The sequence below is a fragment of the Heterodontus francisci genome, chromosome 23, assembly GCF_036365525.1.
Source record: "Heterodontus francisci isolate sHetFra1 chromosome 23, sHetFra1.hap1, whole genome shotgun sequence".
In the NCBI taxonomy this organism is placed as follows: domain Eukaryota; kingdom Metazoa; phylum Chordata; class Chondrichthyes; order Heterodontiformes; family Heterodontidae; genus Heterodontus; species Heterodontus francisci.
Window position 1 is genome coordinate 77,661,203 of NC_090393.1, and position 23,430 is coordinate 77,684,632.

Consider the following 23,430-nt stretch of genomic DNA (forward strand, 5'->3'; position numbering starts at 1 on the left):
TACACTGATACACTGTGAAAACCCCATACACACCTGGCAGGATCCTGATACACAGTGAAAACCCCATACACACCTGGCAGGACACTGATACACTGTGAAAACCCCATACACAACTGGCAGGATACTGACACATTGTGAAAACCCCATACAGACCCGGCAGGATGCTGATACACTGTGAAAAACCCATACACACCTGGCAGGACACTGATACTCTGTGAGAACCCCACACACACCTGGCAGGACACTGATACACTGTGAAAACCCCATACACACCTGGCAGGAACCTGATACACTGTGAAAACCCAATGCACACCTGGCAGGATCCTGATACACTGTGAAACCCCGAAAAGCACCTGGCAGGATCCTGATACACTGTGAAAACCCATACACACCTGGCAGGATCCTGATACACTGTGAAAACCCCTTACACACCTGGCAGGATCCTGATCCACTGTGAAACCCCATACACATGTGGCAGGATCCTGATACACTGTGAAAACCCAGACACACCTGGAAGGATCCTGCTGCACTGTGAAAACCCCATACACACCTGGCAGCATCCTGATACACTGTGAAATCCCATACACATCCGGCAGGATACTGATGCACTGTGAAAACCCCACACAAACGTGGCAGGATCCTGATAAACTGTGAAAACCCCATAAACACCAAGCAGGGTCATGATACACTGTGATAACCCCATAGACACGTGGCAGGGTCCTGATACACTGTGAAACGCCATACACACCAGGCAGGATCCTGATAAACTGTGAAACCCACATACACACCTGGCAGAATCCTGATACAATGTGAAACACACATACACACCTGGCAGGATCCTGATACACTTTGAAAACCCCATACACACCTGGCAGGATCCTGATACACAGTGAAAAACCCATACACACCTGGCAGGACACTGATACACTGTGAAAAACCCATACACACCTGGCAGGATCCTGATACAGTGTGAAAAACCCAGACACACCTGGCAGGACCCGGATGCACTGTGAACCGCCATTCACATCTGGCAGGATCCTGATACACTGTGAAAACCCCATGCACTTCTGGCAGGATCCTGATACTCTGTGAAACCCCATACATACCTGGCAGGACCCTCATACACTGTGAAACCCACATAGAAACCTGGCAGGATCCTGACACATTGTGAAAACCCCATACACACCAGGCAGGATCCTGACAAACTGTGAAAACCACATACACACCTGGCAGGATCCGGATACACTGTGAAAACCCCATAAATACCTGGCAGGATCCTGATCCACTGTGAAAACCCCATACACACCAGGCAGGATCCTGATCCACTGTGAAAACCCCATACACACTTGGCAGGATCCTGATACACTGTGAATCCCCAATAAGCACCTGGAAGGATCCTGATACACTGTGAAAACACCATACACAACTGGCAGGACCCTGATGCACTGTGAAAACCCCGTACACACCTGGCAGGATCCTGATAGACTGTGAAAACCCCATACACATACGGCAGGACCCTGATACAAAGTGAAAAACCCATACACACCTGGGAGGACCCTGATACACTGTGAAAACCCCATTCACACCTGGCAGGACACTGATACACTGTGAAAAACCCATACACACCTGGCAGGATCCTGATACACTGTGAAAAACCCATACACACCTGGCAGGACCCTGATGCACTGTGAAACGCCATTCACACCTGGCAGGATCCTGATACACTGTGAAAACCCCATACACACCTGGCAGGATCCTGATACACTGTGAAACCCCATACACACCTGGCCGCATCCTGATGCACTGTGAAAACCTCATGCACACCTGGCAGGATCCTGATAAACTCTGAAACCCCATAAACACCTGGCAGGATCCTGATAAACTCTGAAACCCCATAAACACCTGGCAGGATCCTGATACACTGTGCAACACCCATACACATCTGGAAGGATCCTGATGCAATGTGAAATCCCCATACACATCTGGCAGGATCCTGATGCACTGTGAAAACCCCATAAACACGTGGCAGGATCCTGATACACTGTGAAAACCCATACACATCCGGAAGGATCCTGATGCACTGCGAAAACCCCATAAACTCGTGGCAGGATCCTGATCCACTGTGAAACCCGACAGACACACGGCAGGACACTGATAAACTGTGAAACCCACATACACACGTGGCAGGACCCTGATACACTGTGAAACCCACATAGACACCTGGCAGGATCCTGACTCATTGTGAAAACCCCATACACAACAGGCAGGATCCTGATAAACTGTGAAAACCACATACACACCTGGCAGGATCCGGATACACTGTGAAAAACCCATAAACACCTGGCAGGATCCTGATCCACTGTGAAAACCCCATACACACCTGGCAGGATCCTGATACACTGTGAAAACCCCATACACACTTGGCAGGATCCTGATACACTGTGAAACCCCCATAAGCACCTGGCAGGATCCTGATACACTGTGAAAACACCATACACACCTGCCAGGATCCTGATACACTGTAAAAACCCCATACACAACTGGCAGGACCCTGATACACTGTGAAAACCCCATACACACCTGGCAGGATACTGACACTCTGTGATAACCCCATACACACCCGGCAGGATCCTGATACACTGTGAAAAACCCATACACAACTGGCAGGACACTGATACACTGTGAAAACCCCATACACACCTGGCAGGACCCTGATGCACTGTGAAACGCCATTCACACCTGGCAGGATCCTGATACTCTGTGAGAACCCCACACACACCTGGCAGGACACTGATACACTGTGAAAACCCCATACACACCTGGCAGGAACCTGATACACTGTGAAAACCCAATGCACACCTGGCAGGATCCTGATACACTGTGAAACCCCCACACACACCTGGCAGGATCCTGATACACTGTGAAACCCCGAAAAGCACCTGGCAGGATCCTGATACACTGTGAAAACCCATACACACCTGGCAGGATCCTGATACACTGTGAAAACCCCATACACACCTGGCAGGATCCTGATCCACTGTGAAACCCCATACACATGTGGCAGGATCCTGATACACTGTGAAAACCCAGACACACCTGGAAGGATCCTGCTGCACTGTGAAAACCCCATACACACCTGGCAGGATCCTGATACACTGTGAAATCCCATACACATCCGGCAGGATACTGATGCACTGTGAAAACCCTACACAAACGTGGCAGGATCCTGATAAACTGTGAAAACCCCATAAACACCAAGCAGGGTCATGATACACTGTGATAACCCCATAGACACGTGGCAGGGTCCTGATACACTGTGAAACGCCATACACACCAGGCAGGATCCTGATAAACTGTGAAACCCACATACACACCTGGCAGAATCCTGATACAATGTGAAACCCACATACACACCTGGCAGGATCCTGATACACTTTGAAAACCCCATACACACCTGGCAGGATCCTGATAAACTGTGAAAACCACATACACACCTGGCAGGATCCTGATACACTGTGAAAACCCCATAAAAACCCGGCAGGATCCTGATACACTGTGAAAAACCCATACACACCTGGCAGGACACTGATACACTGTGAAAAACCCATACACACCTGGCAGGATCCTGATACAGTGTGAAAAACCCAGACACATCTGGCAGGACCCGGATGCACTGTGAACCGCCATTCACATCTGGCAGGATCCTGATACACTGTGAAAACCCCATGCACTTCTGGCAGGATCCTGATACTCTGTGAAACCCCATACATACCTGGCAGGACCCTCATACACTGTGAAACCCACATAGAAACCTGGCAGGATCCTGACACATTGTGAAAACCCCATACACACCAGGCAGGATCCTGACAAACTGTGAAAACCACATACACACCTGGCAGGATCCGGATACACTGTGAAAACCCTATAAATACCTGGCAGGATCCTGATCCACTGTGAAAACCCCATACACACCAGGCAGGATCTTGATACACTGTGAATCCCCAATAAGCACCTGGAAGGATCCTGATACACTGTGAAAACACCATACACAACTGGCAGGACCCTGATGCACTGTGAAAACCCCGTACACACCTGGCAGGATCCTGATAGACTGTGAAAACCCCATGCACATACGGCAGGACCCTGATACAAAGTGAAAAACCCATACACACCTGGGAGGACCCTGATACACTGTGAAAACCCCATTCACACCTGGCAGGACACTGATACACTGTGAAAACCCATACACACCTGGCAGGATCCTGATACACTGTGAAAAACCCATACACACCTGGCAGGACCCTGATGCACTGTGACACGCCATTCACACCTGGCAGGATCCTGATACACTGTGAAAACCCCATACACACCTGGCAGGATCCTGATACACTGTGAAACCCCATACACACCTGGCCGGATCCTGATGCACTGTGAAAACCTCATGCACACCTGGCAGGATCCTGATAAACTCTGAAACCCCATAAACACCTGGCAGGATCCTGATACACTGTGCAACACCCATACACATCTGGAAGGATCCTGATGCAATGTGAAATCCCCATACACATCTGGCAGGATCCTGATGCACTGTGAAAACCCCATAAACACGTGGCAGGATCCTGATACACTGTGAAAACCCATACACATCCGGAAGGATCCCGATGCACTGCGAAAACCCCATAAACTCGTGGCAGGATCCTGATCCACTGTGAAACCCGACAGACACACGGCAGGACACTGATAAACGGTGAAACCCACATACACACGTGGCAGGACCCTGATACACTGTGAAACCCACATAGACACCTGGCAGGATCCTGACTCATTGTGAAAACCCCATACACACCAGGCAGGATCCTGATAAACTGTGAAAACCACATACACACCTGGCAGGATCCGGATACACTGTGAAAAACCCATAAACACCTGGCAGGATCCTGATCCACTGTGAAAACCCCATACACACCTGGCAGGATCCTGATACACTGTGAAAACCCCATACACACTTGGCAGGATCCTGATACACTGTGAAACCCCCATAAGCACCTGGCAGGATCCTGATACACTGTGAAAACACCATACACACCTGCCAGGATCCTGATACACTGTAAAAACCCCATACACAACTGGCAGGACCCTGATACACTGTGAAAACCCCATACACACCTGGCAGGATACTGACACTCTGTGATAACCCCATACACACCTGGCAGGATCCTGATACACTGTGAAAAACCCATACACACCTGGCAGGACACTGATACACTGTGAAAACCCCATACACACCTGGCAGGACCCTGATGCACTGTGAAACGCCATTCACACCTGGCAGGATCCTGATTAACTGTGAAACCCCACACACACCTGGCAGGACACTGATACACTGTGAAAACCCCATACACACCTGGCAGGATCCTGATACACTGTGAAAACCCATACACACCTGGCAGGATCCTGGTGCACTGTGAAAACCCCAGACACACCTGGCAGGATCCTGATCCACTGTGAAACCCCATACACACCTGGCAGGATCCTGATACACTGTGAAAACCCAGACACACCTGGAAGGATCCTGATACACTGTGAAAACCCCATACACAACTGGGAGGATCCTGATACACTGTGAAAACCCATACACATCCGGCAGGATACTGATGCACTGTGAAAACCCCATACAAACGTGGCAGGATCCTGATAAACTGTGAAAACCCCATACACACCAGCCAGGATCATGATACACTGTGAAAACCCCATGGAGACGTGGCAGGGTCCTGATCCACTTTGAAACCCCATACACACCAGGCAGGATCCTGATAAAATGTGAAACCCACAAACACACCTGGCAGGATCCTGATAAACTGTGAAACCCCCATACACACCAGGCAGGATCATGATACACTGTGAAAACCCCATAGACACGTGACAGGATCCTGATACACTTTGAAAACCCCAAACACACCAGGCAGGATCCTGATAAACTGTGAAAACCACATACACACCTGGCAGGATCCTGATACACTGTGAAAACCCCATACACACCCGGCAGGATCCTGATACACTGTGAAAAACCCATACACACCTGGCAGGACACTGATACACTGTGAAAACACCATACACACCTGGCAGGATCCTCATACACTGTGAAAACCACATGCACTTCTGGCTGGATCCTGATCCTCTGTGAAACCCCATACACACCTGGCAGGACACTGATACACTGTGAAAAACCCATGCACACCTGGCAGGATCCTGATAAACTGTGAAACCCCCAAACACACCTGGCAGGATCCTGATACACTGTGAAACCCCCATAAGCACCTGGCAGGATCCTGATACACTGTGAAAACCCCATAAACACCTGTAGGATCCTGATACACTGCGAAAAACCAATACACAACTGGCAGGATCCTGATCCACTGTGAAAACCCCATACACATGTGGCAGGTTCCTGATACACTGTGAAAACCCAGACACACCTGGAAGGATCCTGATACACTGTGAAAACCCCATACACACCTGGCAGGATCCTGATACACTGTGAAACCCCATACACACCTGGCCGGATCCTGATGCACTGTGAAACCCCATACACACCTGGCAGGATCCTGATCCACTGCGCAACACCCACACACATCTGGAAGGATCCTGATGCAATGTGAAATCCCCATACACATCTGGCAGGATCCTGATGCACTGTGAAAACCCCATAAACACGTGGCAGGATCCTGATACACTGTGAAAACCCATACACATCCGGCAGGATACTGATGCACTGCGAAAACCCCATAAACACGTGGCAGGATCCTGATAAACTGTGAAACCCCCATACACACCAGGCAGGATCATGATACACTGTCAAAACCCCATGCACACGCGGCAGGGTCCTGATCCACTGTGAAACCCGACAGACACACGGCGGGATCGTGATAAACTGTGAAACCCACATACACACCTGGCAGGACCCTGAGACACTGTGAAACCCACATAGACACCTGGCAGGATCCTGACACATTGTGAAAACCCCATACACACCAGGCAGGATCCTGATAAACTGTGAAAACCACAGACACACCTGGCAGGATCCGGATACACTGTGAAAACCCCATAAACACCTGGCAGGATCCTGATCCACTGTGAAAACCCCATACACACCTGGCAGGATCCTGATCCACTGTGGAAACCCCATACACACTTGGCAGGATCCTGATACAAAGTGAATCCCCCATAAGCACCTGGCAGGATCCTGATACACTGTGAAAACACCATACACACCTGGCAGGATCCTGATACACTGTACAAACCCCATACACAACTGGCAGGAACCTGATACACTGTGAAAACCCCATACACACCTGGCAGGATCCTGATCCACTGTGAAAACCCCACACACACACGGCAGGATCCTGATCCACTGTGAAAACCCCATACACACCTGGCAGGATCCTGATCCACTGTGGAAACCCCATACACACTTGGCAGGATCCTGATACAAAGTGAATCCCCCATAAGCACCTGGCAGGATCCTGATCCACTGTGAAAACCCCATACACACACGGCAGGACCCTGATACAAAGTGAAAAACCCATACACACCTGGGAGGACCCTGATACACTGTGAAAACCCCATTCACACCTGGCAGGATACTGTTACACTTTGAAAATCCCATACACACCTGGCAGTACACTGATACACTGTGAAAACCCCATACACACCTGGCAGGATCCTGATACACAGTGAAAACCCCATACACACCTGGCAGGACACTGATACACTGTGAAAACCCCATACACAACTGGCAGGATACTGACACATTGTGAAAACCCCATACAGACCCGGCAGGATGCTGATACACTGTGAAAAACCCATACACACCTGGCAGGACACTGATACTCTGTGAGAACCCCACACACACCTGGCAGGACACTGATACACTGTGAAAACCCCATACACACCTGGCAGGAACCTGATACACTGTGAAAACCCAATGCAAACCTGGCAGGATCCTGATACACTGTGAAACCCCCACACACACCTGGCAGGATCCTGATACACTGTGAAACCCCGAAAAGCACCTGGCAGGATCCTGATACACTGTGAAAACCCATACACACCTGGCAGGATCCTGATACACTGTGAAAACCCCATACACACCTGGCAGGATCCTGATCCACTGTGAAACCCCATACACATGTGGCAGGATCCTGATACACTGTGAAAACCCAGACACACCTGGAAGGATCCTGCTGCACTGTGAAAACCCCATACACACCTGGCAGGATCCTGATACACTGTGAAATCCCATACACATTCGGCAGGATACTGATGCACTGTGAAAACCCCACACAAACGTGGCAGGATCCTGATAAACTGTGAAAACCCCATAAACACCAAGCAGGGTCATGATACACTGTGATAACCCCATAGACACGTGGCAGGGTCCTGATACACTGTGAAACGCCATACACACCAGGCAGCATCCCGATAAACTGTGAAACCCACATACACACCTGGCAGAATCCTGATACAATGTGAAACCCACATACACACCTGGCAGGATCCTGATACACTTTGAAAACCCCATACACACCTGGCAGGATCCTGATAAACTGTGAAAACCACATACACACCTGGCAGGATCCTGATACACTGTGAAAACCCCATACAAACCCGGCAGGATCCTGATACACTGTGAAAAACCCATACACACCTGGCAGGACACTGATACACTGTGAAAAACCCATACACACCTGGCAGGATCCTGATACAGTGTGAAGAACCCAGACACACCTGGCAGGACCCGGATGCACTGTGAACCGCCATTCACATCTGGCAGGATCCTGATACACTGTGAAAACCCCATGCACTTCTGGCAGGATCCTGATACTCTGTGAAACCCCATACATACCTGGCAGGACCCTCATACACTGTGAAACCCACATAGAAACCTGGCAGGATCCTGACACATTGTGAAAACCCCATACACACCAGGCAGGATCCTGACAAACTGTGAAAACCACATACACACCTGGCAGGATCCGGATACACTGTGAAAACCCCATAAATACCTGGCAGGATCCTGATCCACTGTGAAAACCCCATACACACCTGGCAGGATCCTGATCCATTGTGAAAACCCCATACACACTTGGCAGGATCCTGATACACTGTGAATCCCCAATAAGCACCTGGCAGGATCCTGATACACTGTGAAAACACCATACACAACTGGCAGGACCCTGATGCACTGTGAAAACCCCGTACACACCTGGCAGGATCCTGATACACTGTGAAAACCCCATACACACACGGCAGGACCCTGATACAAAGTGAAAAACCCATACACACCTGGGAGGACCCTGATACACTGTGAAAACCCCATTCACACCTGGCAGGAAACTGATACACTGTGAAAAACCCATACACACCTGGCAGGATCCTGATACACTGTGAAAAACCCATACACACCTGGCAGGACCCTGATACACTGTGAAACGCCATTCACACCTGGCAGGATCCTGATACACTGTGAAAACCCCATGCACTTCTGGCAGGATCCTGATCCTCTGTGAAACCCCATGCATACCTGGCAGGACACTGATACACTGTGAAAACCCCATACGCACCTGGCAGGATCCTGATACACTGTGAAAACCCCATACACACCTGGCAGTACCCTGATACACTGTGAAAACCACATACACACCTGGCAGGATCCTGATAAACTGTGAAACCCCCATACACACCAGGCAGGATCATGATACACTGTGAAAATCCCATGCACACGTGGCAGGGTCCTGATCCACTGTGAAACCCGACAGACACACGGCAGGATCCTGATGAACAGTGAAACCCACATACACACCTGGCAGGACCCTGATACACTGTGAAACCCACATACAAACCTGGCAGGATCCTGACACATTGTGAAAACCCCATACACACCAGGCAGGAACCTGATAAACTGTGAAAACCACATACACACCTGGCAGGAACCTGATACACTGTGAAAACCCCGTACACACCTGGCAGGATCCTGATCCACTGTGAAAACCCCATACACACCTGGCAGGATCCTGATCCACTGTGAAAACCCCATAGACACTTGGCAGGATCCTGATACACTGTGAAACCCCCATAAGCACCTGGCAGGATCCTGAAACACTGTGAAAACAACATACACACCTGGCAGGATCCTGATACACTGTGAAAACACCATTCACAACAGGCAGGACCCTGATCCACTGTGAAAACCCCATACACACCTGGCAGGATCCTGATCCACTGTGAAAACCCCATACACACCCGGCAGCACCCTGATACAAAGTGAAAAACCCATACACACCTGGGAGGATCCTGATACACTGTGAAAACCACATCCACACCTGGCAGGATACTGTTACACTTTGAAAAACACATACACACCTGGCAGTACACTGATACACTGTGAAAGCCCCATACACACCTGGCAGGATCCTGATACACTGATAAAACCCCATGTACACCTGGCAGGACCCTGATACACTGGGAAAACAACATACACACCTGGCAGGGCACTGATACACTGTGAAAACACCATACACAACTGGCAGGATCCTGATACACTGTGAACACCCCATACACACCTGGCAGGACACTAATACACAGTGAAAACTCCATTCACACCTGGCAGGAAACTGTTACACTTTGAAAAACCCATACACACCTGGAAGTACACTGATACATTGTGAAAACCCCATACACACCTGGCAGGATCCTGATACACTGTGAAAACCCCATACACACCTGGCAGGACACTGATATACTGTGAAAACCCCATACACACCTGGCAGGATACTGATACACTGTGAAAACCCCATACACACCCGGCAGGGTGCTGATACACTGTGAAAAACCCATACACACCTGGCAGGACACTGATACACTGTGAAACCCCCATAAGCACCTGGCAGGATGCTGAAACACTGTGAAAACAACATACACACCTGGCAGGATCCTGATACACTGAGAAAACACCATGCACAACAGGCAGGATCCTGATCCACTGTGAAAACCCCATACACACCTGGCAGGATCCTGATCCACTGTGAAAACCCCATACACACTCGGCAGCACCCTGATACAAAGTGAAAAACCCATACACACCTGGGAGGATCCTGATACACTGTGAAAACCACATTCACACCTGGCAGGATACTGTTACACTTTGCAAAACCCATACACACCTGGCAGTACACTGATACACTGTGAAAGCCCCATACACACCTGGCAGGATCCTGATACACTGTTAAAACCCCATGTACACCTGGCAGGACCCTGATACACTGGGAAAACAACATACACACCTGGGAGGATCCTGATACAATGTGAAAACCCCACACACACCTGGCAGGGCACTGATACACTGTGAAAACACCATACACAACTGGCAGGATCCTGATACACTGTGAACACCCCATACACACCTGGCTGGACACTGATGCACAGTGAAAACCCCATTCACAACTGGCAGGATCCTGTTACACTTTGAAAAACCCATACACACCTGGAAGTACACTGATACATTGTGAAAACCCCATACACACCTGGCAGGATCCTGATACACTGTGAAAACACCATGCACAACAGGCAGGATCCTGATCCACTGTGAAAACCCCATACACACCTGGCAGGATCCTGATCCACTGTGAAAACCCCATACACACCCGGCAGGGTGCTGATACACTGTGAAAAACCCATACACACCTGGGAGGATCCTGATACACTGTGAAAACCCCATTCACACCTGGCAGGATACTGTTACACTTTGAAAAACCCATACACACCTGGCAGTACACTGATACACTGTGAAAACCCCATACACACCTGGCCGGGCACTGATACACTGTGAAAACACCATACACAACTGGCAGGATCCTGATACACTGTGAACACCCCATACACACCTGGCAGGACACTGATACGCAGTGAAAACTCCATTCACACCTGGCAGGATCCTGTTACACTTTAAAAAAACCCATACACACCTGGAAGTACACTGATACATTGTGAAAACCCCATACACACCTGGCAGGATCCTGATACACTGTGAAAACCCCATACACACCTGGCAGGACACTGATATACTGTGAAAACCCCATACACACCTGGCAGGATACTGATACACTGTGAAAACCCCATACACACCCGGCAGGGTGCTGATACACTGTGAAAAACCCATACACACCTGGCAGGACACTGATACACTGTGAAACCCCCATAAGCACCTGGCAGGATGCTGAAACACTGTGAAAACAACATACACACCTGGCAGGATCCTGATACACTGAGAAAACACCATGCACAACAGGCAGGATCCTGATCCACTGTGAAAACCCCATACACAACAGGCAGGATCCTGATCCACTGTGAAAACCCCATACACACCTGGCAGTACCCTGATACACTGTGAAAACCACATACACACCTGGCAGGATCCTGATAAACTGTGAAACCCCCATACACACCAGGCAGGATCCTGATAAACTGTGAAAACCATATACACACCTGGCAGGATCCTGATCCACTGTGAAAACCCCATACACACTTGGCAGGATCCTGATACACTGTGAAACCCCCATAAGCACCTGGCAGGATCCTGAAACACTGTGAAAACAACATACACACCTGGCAGGATCCTGATACACTGTGAAAACACCATGCACAACAGGCAGGATCCTGATCCACTGTGAAAACCCCATACACACCTGGCAGGATCCTGATCCACTGTGAAAACCCCATACACACCCGGCAGCACCCTGATACAAAGTGAAAAACCCATACACACCTGGGAGGATCCTGATACACTGTGAAAACCACATCCACACCTGGCAGGATATTGTTACACTTTGAAAAACCCATACACACCTGGCAGTACACTGATACACTGTGAAACCCCATACACACCTGGCAGGATCCTGATACACTGATAAAACCCCATGTACACCTGGCAGGACCCTGATACACTGGGAAAACAACATACACACCTGGGAGGATCCTGATACACTGTGAAAACCCCATACACACCTGGCAGGGCACTGATACACTGTGAAAACACCATACACAACTGGCAGGATCCTGATACACTGTGAACACCCCATACACACCTGGCAGGACACTGATACACAGTGAAAACTCCATTCACACCTGGCAGGAAACTGTTACACTTTGAAAAACCCATACACACCTGGAAGTACACTGATACATTGTGAAAACCCCATACACACCTGGCAGGATCCTGATACACTGTGAAAACCCCATACACACCTGGCAGGACAGTGATATACTGTGAAAACCCCATACACACCTGGCAGGATACTGATACACTGTGAAAACCCCATACACACCCGGCAGGGTGCTGATACACTGTGAAAAACCCATACACACCTGGCAGGACACTGATACACTGTGAAACCCCCATAAGCACCTGGCAGGATGCTGAAACACTGTGAAAACAACATACACACCTGGCAGGATCCTGATACACTGAGAAAACACCATGCACAACAGGCAGGATCCTGATCCACTGTGAAAACCCCATACACACCTGGCAGGATCCTGATCCACTGTGAAAACCCCATACACACTCGGCAGCACCCTGATACAAAGTGAAAAACCCATACACACCTGGGAGGATCCTGATACACTGTGAAAACCACATTCACACCTGGCAGGATACTGTTACACTTTGCAAAACCCATACACACCTGGCAGTACACTGATACACTGTGAAAGCCCCATACACACCTGGCAGGATCCTGATACACTGTTAAAACCCCATGTACACCTGGCAGGACCCTGATACACTGGGAAAACAACATACACACCTGGGAGGATCCTGATACAATGTGAAAACCCCATACACACCTGGCAGGGCACTGATACACTGTGAAAACACCATACACAACTGGCAGGATCCTGATACACTGTGAACACCCCATACACACCTGGCAGGACACTGATGCACAGTGAAAACCCCATTCACAACTGGCAGGATCCTGTTACACTTTGAAAAACCCATACACACCTGGAAGTACACTGATACATTGTGAAAACCCCATACACACCTGGCAGGATCCTGATACACTGTGAAAACACCATGCACAACAGGCAGGATCCTGATCCACTGTGAAAACCCCATACACACCTGGCAGGATCCTGATCCACTGTGAAAACCCCATACACACCCGGCAGGGTGCTGATACACTGTGAAAAACCCATACACACCTGGGAGGATCCTGATACACTGTGAAAACCCCATTCACACCTGGCAGGATACTGTTACACTTTGAAAAACCCATACACACCTGGCAGTACACTGATACACTGTGAAAACCCCATACACACCTGGCCGGGCACTGATACACTGTGAAAACACCATACACAACTGGCAGGATCCTGATACACTGTGAACACCCCATACACACCTGGCAGGACACTGATACGCAGTGAAAACTCCATTCACACCTGGCAGGATCCTGTTACACTTTAAAAAAACCCATACACACCTGGAAGTACACTGATACATTGTGAAAACCCCATACACACCTGGCAGGATCCTGATACACTGTGAAAACCCCATACACACCTGGCAGGACACTGATATACTGTGAAAACCCCATACACACCTGGCAGGATACTGATACACTGTGAAAACCCCATACACACCCGGCAGGGTGCTGATACACTGTGAAAAACCCATACACACCTGGCAGGACACTGATACACTGTGAAACCCCCATAAGCACCTGGCAGGATGCTGAAACACTGTGAAAACAACATACACACCTGGCAGGATCCTGATACACTGAGAAAACACCATGCACAACAGGCAGGATCCTGATCCACTGTGAAAACCCCATACACAACAGGCAGGATCCTGATCCACTGTGAAAACCCCATACACACCTGGCAGTACCCTGATACACTGTGAAAACCACATACACACCTGGCAGGATCCTGATAAACTGTGAAACCCCCATACACACCAGGCAGGATCCTGATAAACTGTGAAAACCATATACACACCTGGCAGGATCCTGATCCACTGTGAAAACCCCATACACACTTGGCAGGATCCTGATACACTGTGAAACCCCCATAAGCACCTGGCAGGATCCTGAAACACTGTGAAAACAACATACACACCTGGCAGGATCCTGATACACTGTGAAAACACCATGCACAACAGGCAGGATCCTGATCCACTGTGAAAACCCCATACACACCTGGCAGGATCCTGATCCACTGTGAAAACCCCATACACACCCGGCAGCACCCTGATACAAAGTGAAAAACCCATACACACCTGGGAGGATCCTGATACACTGTGAAAACCACATCCACACCTGGCAGGATATTGTTACACTTTGAAAAACCCATACACACCTGGCAGTACACTGATACACTGTGAAACCCCATACACACCTGGCAGGATCCTGATACACTGATAAAACCCCATGTACACCTGGCAGGACCCTGATACACTGGGAAAACAACATACACACCTGGGAGGATCCTGATACACTGTGAAAACCCCATACACACCTGGCAGGGCACTGATACACTGTGAAAACACCATACACAACTGGCAGGATCCTGATACACTGTGAACACCCCATACACACCTGGCAGGACACTGATACACAGTGAAAACTCCATTCACACCTGGCAGGAAACTGTTACACTTTGAAAAACCCATACACACCTGGAAGTACACTGATACATTGTGAAAACCCCATACACACCTGGCAGGATCCTGATACACTGTGAAAACCCCATACACACCTGGCAGGACAGTGATATACTGTGAAAACCCCATACACACCTGGCAGGATACTGATACACTGTGAAAACCCCATACACACCCGGCAGGGTGCTGATACACTGTGAAAAACCCATACACACCTGGCAGGACACTGATACACTGTGAAACCCCCATAAGCACCTGGCAGGATGCTGAAACACTGTGAAAACAACATACACACCTGGCAGGATCCTGATACACTGAGAAAACACCATGCACAACAGGCAGGATCCTGATCCACTGTGAAAACCCCATACACACCTGGCAGGATCCTGATCCACTGTGAAAACCCCATACACACTCGGCAGCACCCTGATACAAAGTGAAAAACCCATACACACCTGGGAGGATCCTGATACACTGTGAAAACCACATTCACACCTGGCAGGATACTGTTACACTTTGCAAAACCCATACACACCTGGCAGTACACTGATACACTGTGAAAGCCCCATACACACCTGGCAGGATCCTGATACACTGTTAAAACCCCATGTACACCTGGCAGGACCCTGATACACTGGGAAAACAACATACACACCTGGGAGGATCCTGATACAATGTGAAAACCCCATACACACCTGGCAGGGCACTGATACACTGTGAAAACACCATACACAACTGGCAGGATCCTGATACACTGTGAACACCCCATACACACCTGGCAGGACACTGATGCACAGTGAAAACCCCATTCACAACTGGCAGGATCCTGTTACACTTTGAAAAACCCATACACACCTGGAAGTACACTGATACTTTGTGAAAACCCTATACACACCTGGCAGGATCCTGATACACTGTGAAAACACCATGCACAACAGGCAGGATCCTGATCCACTGTGAAAACCCCATACACACCTGGCAGGATCCTGATCCACTGTGAAAACCCCATACACACCCGGCAGGGTGCTGATACACTGTGCAAAACCCATACACACCTGGGAGGATCCTGATACACTGTGAAAACCCCATTCACACCTGGCAGGATACTGTTACACTTTGAAAAACCCATACACACCTGGCAGTACACTGATACACTGTGAAAGCCCCGTCCACACCTGGCAGGATCCTGATACACTGATAAAACCCCATGTACACCTGGCAGGACCCTGATACACTGGGAAAACAACATACACACCTGGGAGGATCCTGATACACTGTGAAAACCCCATACACACCTGGCCGGGCACTGATACACTGTGAAAACACCATACACAACTGGCAGGATCCTGATACACTGTGAACACCCCATACACACCTGGCGGGACACTGATACACAGTGAAAACTCCATTCACACCTGGCAGGATCCTGTTACACTTTAAAAAACCCATACACACCTGGAAGTACACTGATACATTGTGAAAACCCCATACACACCTGGCAGGATCCTGATACACTGTGAAAACCCCATACACACCTGGCAGGACACTGATATACTGTGAAAACCCCATACACACCTGGCAGGATACTGATACACTGTGAAAACCCCATACACACCCGGCAGGGTGCTGATACACTGTGAAAAACCCATACACACCTGGCAGGACACTGATACACTGTGAAACCCCCATAAGCACCTGGCAGGATGCTGAAACACTGTGAAAACAACATACACACCTGGCAGGATCCTGATACACTGAGAAAACACCATGCACAACAGGCAGGATCCTGATCCACTGTGAAAACCCCATACACAACAGGCAGGATCCTGATCCACTGTGAAAACCCCATACACACCCGGCAGCACCCTGATACAAAGTGAAAAACCCATACACACCTGGGAGGATCCTGATACACTGTGAAAACCACATTCACACCTGGCAGGATACTGTTACACTTTGAAAAACCCATACACACCTGGCAGTACACTGATACACTGTGAAAGCCCCATACACACCTGGCAGGATCCTGATACACTGATAAAACCCCATGTACACCTGGCAGGACCCTGATACACTGGGAAAACAACATACACACCTGGGAGGATCCTGATACACTGTGAAAACCCCATACACACCTGGCCGGGCACTGATACACTGTGAAAACACCATACACAACTGGCAGGATCCTGATACACTGTGAACACCCCATACACACCTGGCGGGACACTGATACACAGTGAAAACTCCATTCACACCTGGCAGGATCCTGTTACACTTTAAAAAACCCATACACACCTGGAAGTACACTGATACATTGTGAAAACCCCATACACACCTGGCAGGATCCTGATACACTGTGAAAACCCCATACACACCTGGCAGGACACTGATATACTGTGAAAACCCCATACACACCTGGCAGGATACTGATACACTGTGAAAACCCCATACACACCCGGCAGGGTGCTGATACACTGTGAAAAACCCATACACACCTGGCAGGACACTGATACACTGTGAAACCCCCATAAGCACCTGGCAGGATGCTGAAACAGTGTGAAAACAACATACACACCTGGCAGGATCCTGATACACTGAGAAAACACCATGCACAACAGGCAGGATCCTGATCCACTGTGAAAACCCCATACACAACAGGCAGGATCCTGATCCACTGTGAAAACCCCATACACACCCGGCAGCACCCTGATACAAAGTGAAAAACCCATACACACCTGGGAGGATCCTGATACACTGTGAAAACCACATTCACACCTGGCAGGATACTGTTACACTTTGAAAAACCCATACACACCTGGCAGTACACTGATACACTGTGAAAGCCCCATACACACCTGGCAGGATCCTGATACACTGTTAAAACCCCATGTACACCTGGCAGGACCCTGATACACTGCGAAAACAACATACACACCTGGGAGGATCCTGATACAATGTGAAAACCCCATACACACCTGGCAGGGCACTGATACACTGTGAAAACACCATACACAACTGGCAGGATCCTGATACACTGTGAACACCCCATACACACCAGGCAGGACACTGATGCACAGTGAAAACCCCATTCACACCTGGCAGGATCCTGTTACACTTTGAAAAACCCATACACACCTGGAAGTACACTGATACATTGTGAAAACCCCATACACACCTGGCAGGATCCTGATACACTGTGAAAACCCCATACACACCTGGCAGGACACTGATATACTGTGAAAACCCCATACACACCTGGCAGGATACTGATACACTGTGAAAACCCCAAACACACCCGGCAGGTGCCTGATACACTGTGAAAAACCCATACACACCTGGCAGGACACTGATACACTGTGAAAACCCCACACACACCTGGCAGGACACTGATACACTGTGAAAACCACATACACACCTGGCAGGAACCTGATGCACTGTGAAAACCCAATGCACACCTGGCAGGATCCTGATGCACTGTGAAACCCCCACACACATCTGGCAGGATCCTGATACACTGTGAAACACCCATAAGCACCTGGCAGGATCCTGATACACTGCGAAAACCCATACACACCTGGCAGGATCCTGATACACTGTGAAAACCCCATACACACCTGGCAGGATCCTGATCCACTGTGAAACCCCATACACACATGTGGCAGGATCCTGATACACTGTGAAAACCCAGACACACCTGGAAGGATCCTGATACACTGTGAAACCCCATACACACCTGGCAGGATCCTGATACACTGTGAAAACCCATACACATCCGGCAGGATACTGATGCACTGTGAAAACCCCAAACAAACGTGGCAGGATCCTGATAATCTGCGAAAACCCCATACACACCAGGCAGGATCATGATACACTGTGAAAACCCCATAGACACGTGACAGGGTCCTGATCCACTGTGAAACCCCATACAAACCAGGCAGGATCCCGATAAACTGTGAAACCCACATACACATCTGGCAGTATCCTGATACAATGTGAAACCCACATACACACCTGGCAGGATCCTGATACACTTTGAAAACCCCAAACACTCCCGGCAGGATCCTGATACACTGTGAAAAACCCATACACACCTGGCAGGACACTGATACACTGTGAAAACCCCATACACACCTGGCAGGATCCTGATAAACTGTGAAAAACCCATACACACCTGGCAGGATCCTGATGCACTGTGAAACGCCATTGACACCTGGCAGGATCCTGATACACTGTGAAAACCCCATGCACTTCTGGCAGGATCCTGATCCTCTGTGAAATCCCATACACACCTGGCAGGACACTGATACACTGTGAAAACCCCATACACACCTGGCAGGATCCTGATATACTGTGAAATCCCAAGAGACACCTGGCAGGACCCTGATACACTGTGAAAACCCCATACACACCTGGCAGGATCCTGATACACTGTGAAATCCCCAAACACACCTGGCAGGATCCTGATACACTGTGAAACTCCCATAAGCACCTGGCAGGATCCTGACACACTGTGGAAACCCCATACACACCTGGCTGGATCCTGATGCACTGTGAAACGCCATTGACACCTGGCAGGATCCTGATACACTGTGAAAACCCCATGCACTTCTGGCAGGATCCTGATCCTCTGTGAAATCCCATACACACCTGGCAGGACACTGATACACTGTGAAAACCCCATACACACCTGGCAGGATCCTGATATACTGTGAAAACCCCAAACACACCCGGCAGGATCCTGATACACTGTGAAAAACCCATACACACCTGGCAGGACACTGATACACTGTGAAAACCCCATACACACCTGGCAGGATCCTGATACACTGTGAAAAACCCATACACACCTGGCAGGATCCTGATGCACTGTGAAACGCCATTGACACCTGGCAGGATCCTGATACACTGTGAAAACCCCATGCACTTCTGGCAGGATCCTGATCCTCTGTGAAATCCCATACACACCTGGCAGGACACTGATACACTGTGAAAACCCCATACACACCTGGCAGGATCCTGATATACTGTGAAATCCCAAGAGACACCTGGCAGGACCCTGATACACTGTGAAAACCCCATACACACCTGGCAGGATCCTGATACACTGTGAAATCCCCAAACACACCTGGCAGGATCCTGATACACTGTGAAACTCCCATAAGCACCTGGCAGGATCCTGACACACTGTGGAAACCCCATACACACCTGGCTGGATCCTGAGACACTGTGAAAAACCCATACACAACTGGCAGGATCCTGATCCACTGTGAAACCCCCATGCACACCTGGCAGGATCCTGATACACTGTGAAAAACGAAACACACCTGGCAGTATCCTGATACATTGTGAAAACCCCATACACACCTGGCAGGATCCTGATCCACTGTGAAACCCCATACACATGTGGCAGGATCCTGATACATTGTGAAAACCCAGACACACCTTGAAGGATCCTGATACACTGTGAAAACCCCATACACACCTGGCAGGATCCTGATCCACTGTGAAACCCCATACACACCTGGCAGGATCCTGATGCACTGTGAAAACCCCATGCACACCTGGCAGGATCCTGATACACTCTGAAACTCACATACACACCTGGCAGGATCCTGATACACTGTGCAACACCCATACACATCTGGAAGGATCCAGGTGCAATGTGAAATCCCCATACACATCTGGCAGGATCCTGATGCACTGTGAAAACCCCATACACACCTGGCAGGACACTGATACACTGTGAAAACCCCATACAGACCTGGCAGGACCCTGATACACTGTGAAACCCCCAAACACACCTGGCAGGATCCTGATAGACTGTGAAACTCCCATAAGCACCTGGCAGGATCCTGACACACTGTGAAAACCCCATACACACCTGGCTGGATCCTGAGACACAGTGAAAAACCCATACACAACTGGCAGGATCCTGATACACTGTGAAACCCCCATGCACACCTGGCAGGATCCTGATACACTGTGAAAACCCAAACATACCTGGCAGTATCCTGATACATTGTGAAAACCCCATACACACCTGGCAGGATCCTGATCCACTGTGAAACCCCATACACACCTGGCAGGATCCTGATGCACTGTGAAACCCCATACACACCTGGCAGGATCCTGATGCACTGTGAAACCCCATACACACCTGGCAGGATCCTGATGCACTGTGAAAACCCCATGCACACCTGGCAGGATCCTGATACACTCTGAAACTCACATACACACCTGGCAGGATCCTGATACACTGTGCAACACCCATGCACATCTGGAAGGATCCTGATGCAATGTGAAATCCCCATACACATCTGGCAGGATCCTGATGCACTGTGAAAACCCCATACACACGTGGCAGGATCCTGATGCACTGTGAAAACCCATACACATCCGGCAGGATTCCGATGCACTGTGAAAACCCCATACAAACGTGGCGGGATCCTGATAAACTGTGAAACCCCCATACACACCAGGCAGGATCATGATACACTGTGAAAACCCCATAGCCATGTGGCAGGGTCCTGATCCACTGTGAACCCCCAAACACACCTGGCAGGATCCTGATACATTGTGAAAACCCCATACACACCAGGCAGGATACTGATAAACTGTGAAAACCAATTACACACCTGGCAGGATCCTGATACACTGTGAAAACCCCATACACACCTGGCAGGCTCCTGATACATTGTGCAAACCCCATACACACCAGGCAGGATCCTGATAAACTGTGAAAACCACTTACACACCTGGCAGGATCCTTATGCACTGTGAAAACCCCATACACACCTGGCAGGCTCCTGATCCACTGTGATGCCAAATAAACACGTGGCAGGATCCTGATACACTGTGAAAACCCCATGCACACCTGGCATGATCCTGATCCACTGTGAAAATCCCATACACACCAGGCTGGATCCTGATCCACTGTGAAAACACCAGACACACACTTGGCAGGATCCTGATACACTGTGAACCCCCCATAAGCACCTGGCAGGATCCTGATACACTGTGAAAACCCCATACAGACCTGGCAGGATACTGATACACAGTAAAAACCCCATACACAACTGGCAGGATCCTGATCCACTGTGAAACCCCCATACACACCTGGCAGGATCCTGATACACTGTGAAAACCCATAAACACCTGGCAGGATGCTGATACACTGTGAAAACCCCATACACACCTGGCAGGATCCTGATCCACTGTGAAACCCCCATACACACCTGGCAGGATCCTGATACACTGTGAAAACCCATAAACACCTGGCAGGATGCTGATACACTGTGAAAACCCCACACACACCAGGCAGGATCCCGATAAACTGTGAAACCCACATACACATTTGGCAGTATCCTGATACAATGTGAAACCCACATACACACCTGGCAGGATCCTGATACACTTTGAAAACCCCATACACACCAGGCAGGATCCTGATAAACTGTGAAAACCACATACACACCTGGCAGGATCCTGATGCACTGTGAAAACCCCATACACAACCGGCAGGATCCTGATACACTGTGAAAAACCCATATACACCTGGCAGGACACTGATACACTGTGAAAACCCCATACACACCTGGCAGGATCCTGATACACTGTGAAAAACCCATACACACCTGGCAGGACCCTGATACACTGTGCAACACCCATACACATCTGGAAGGATCCTGATGCAATGTGAAGTC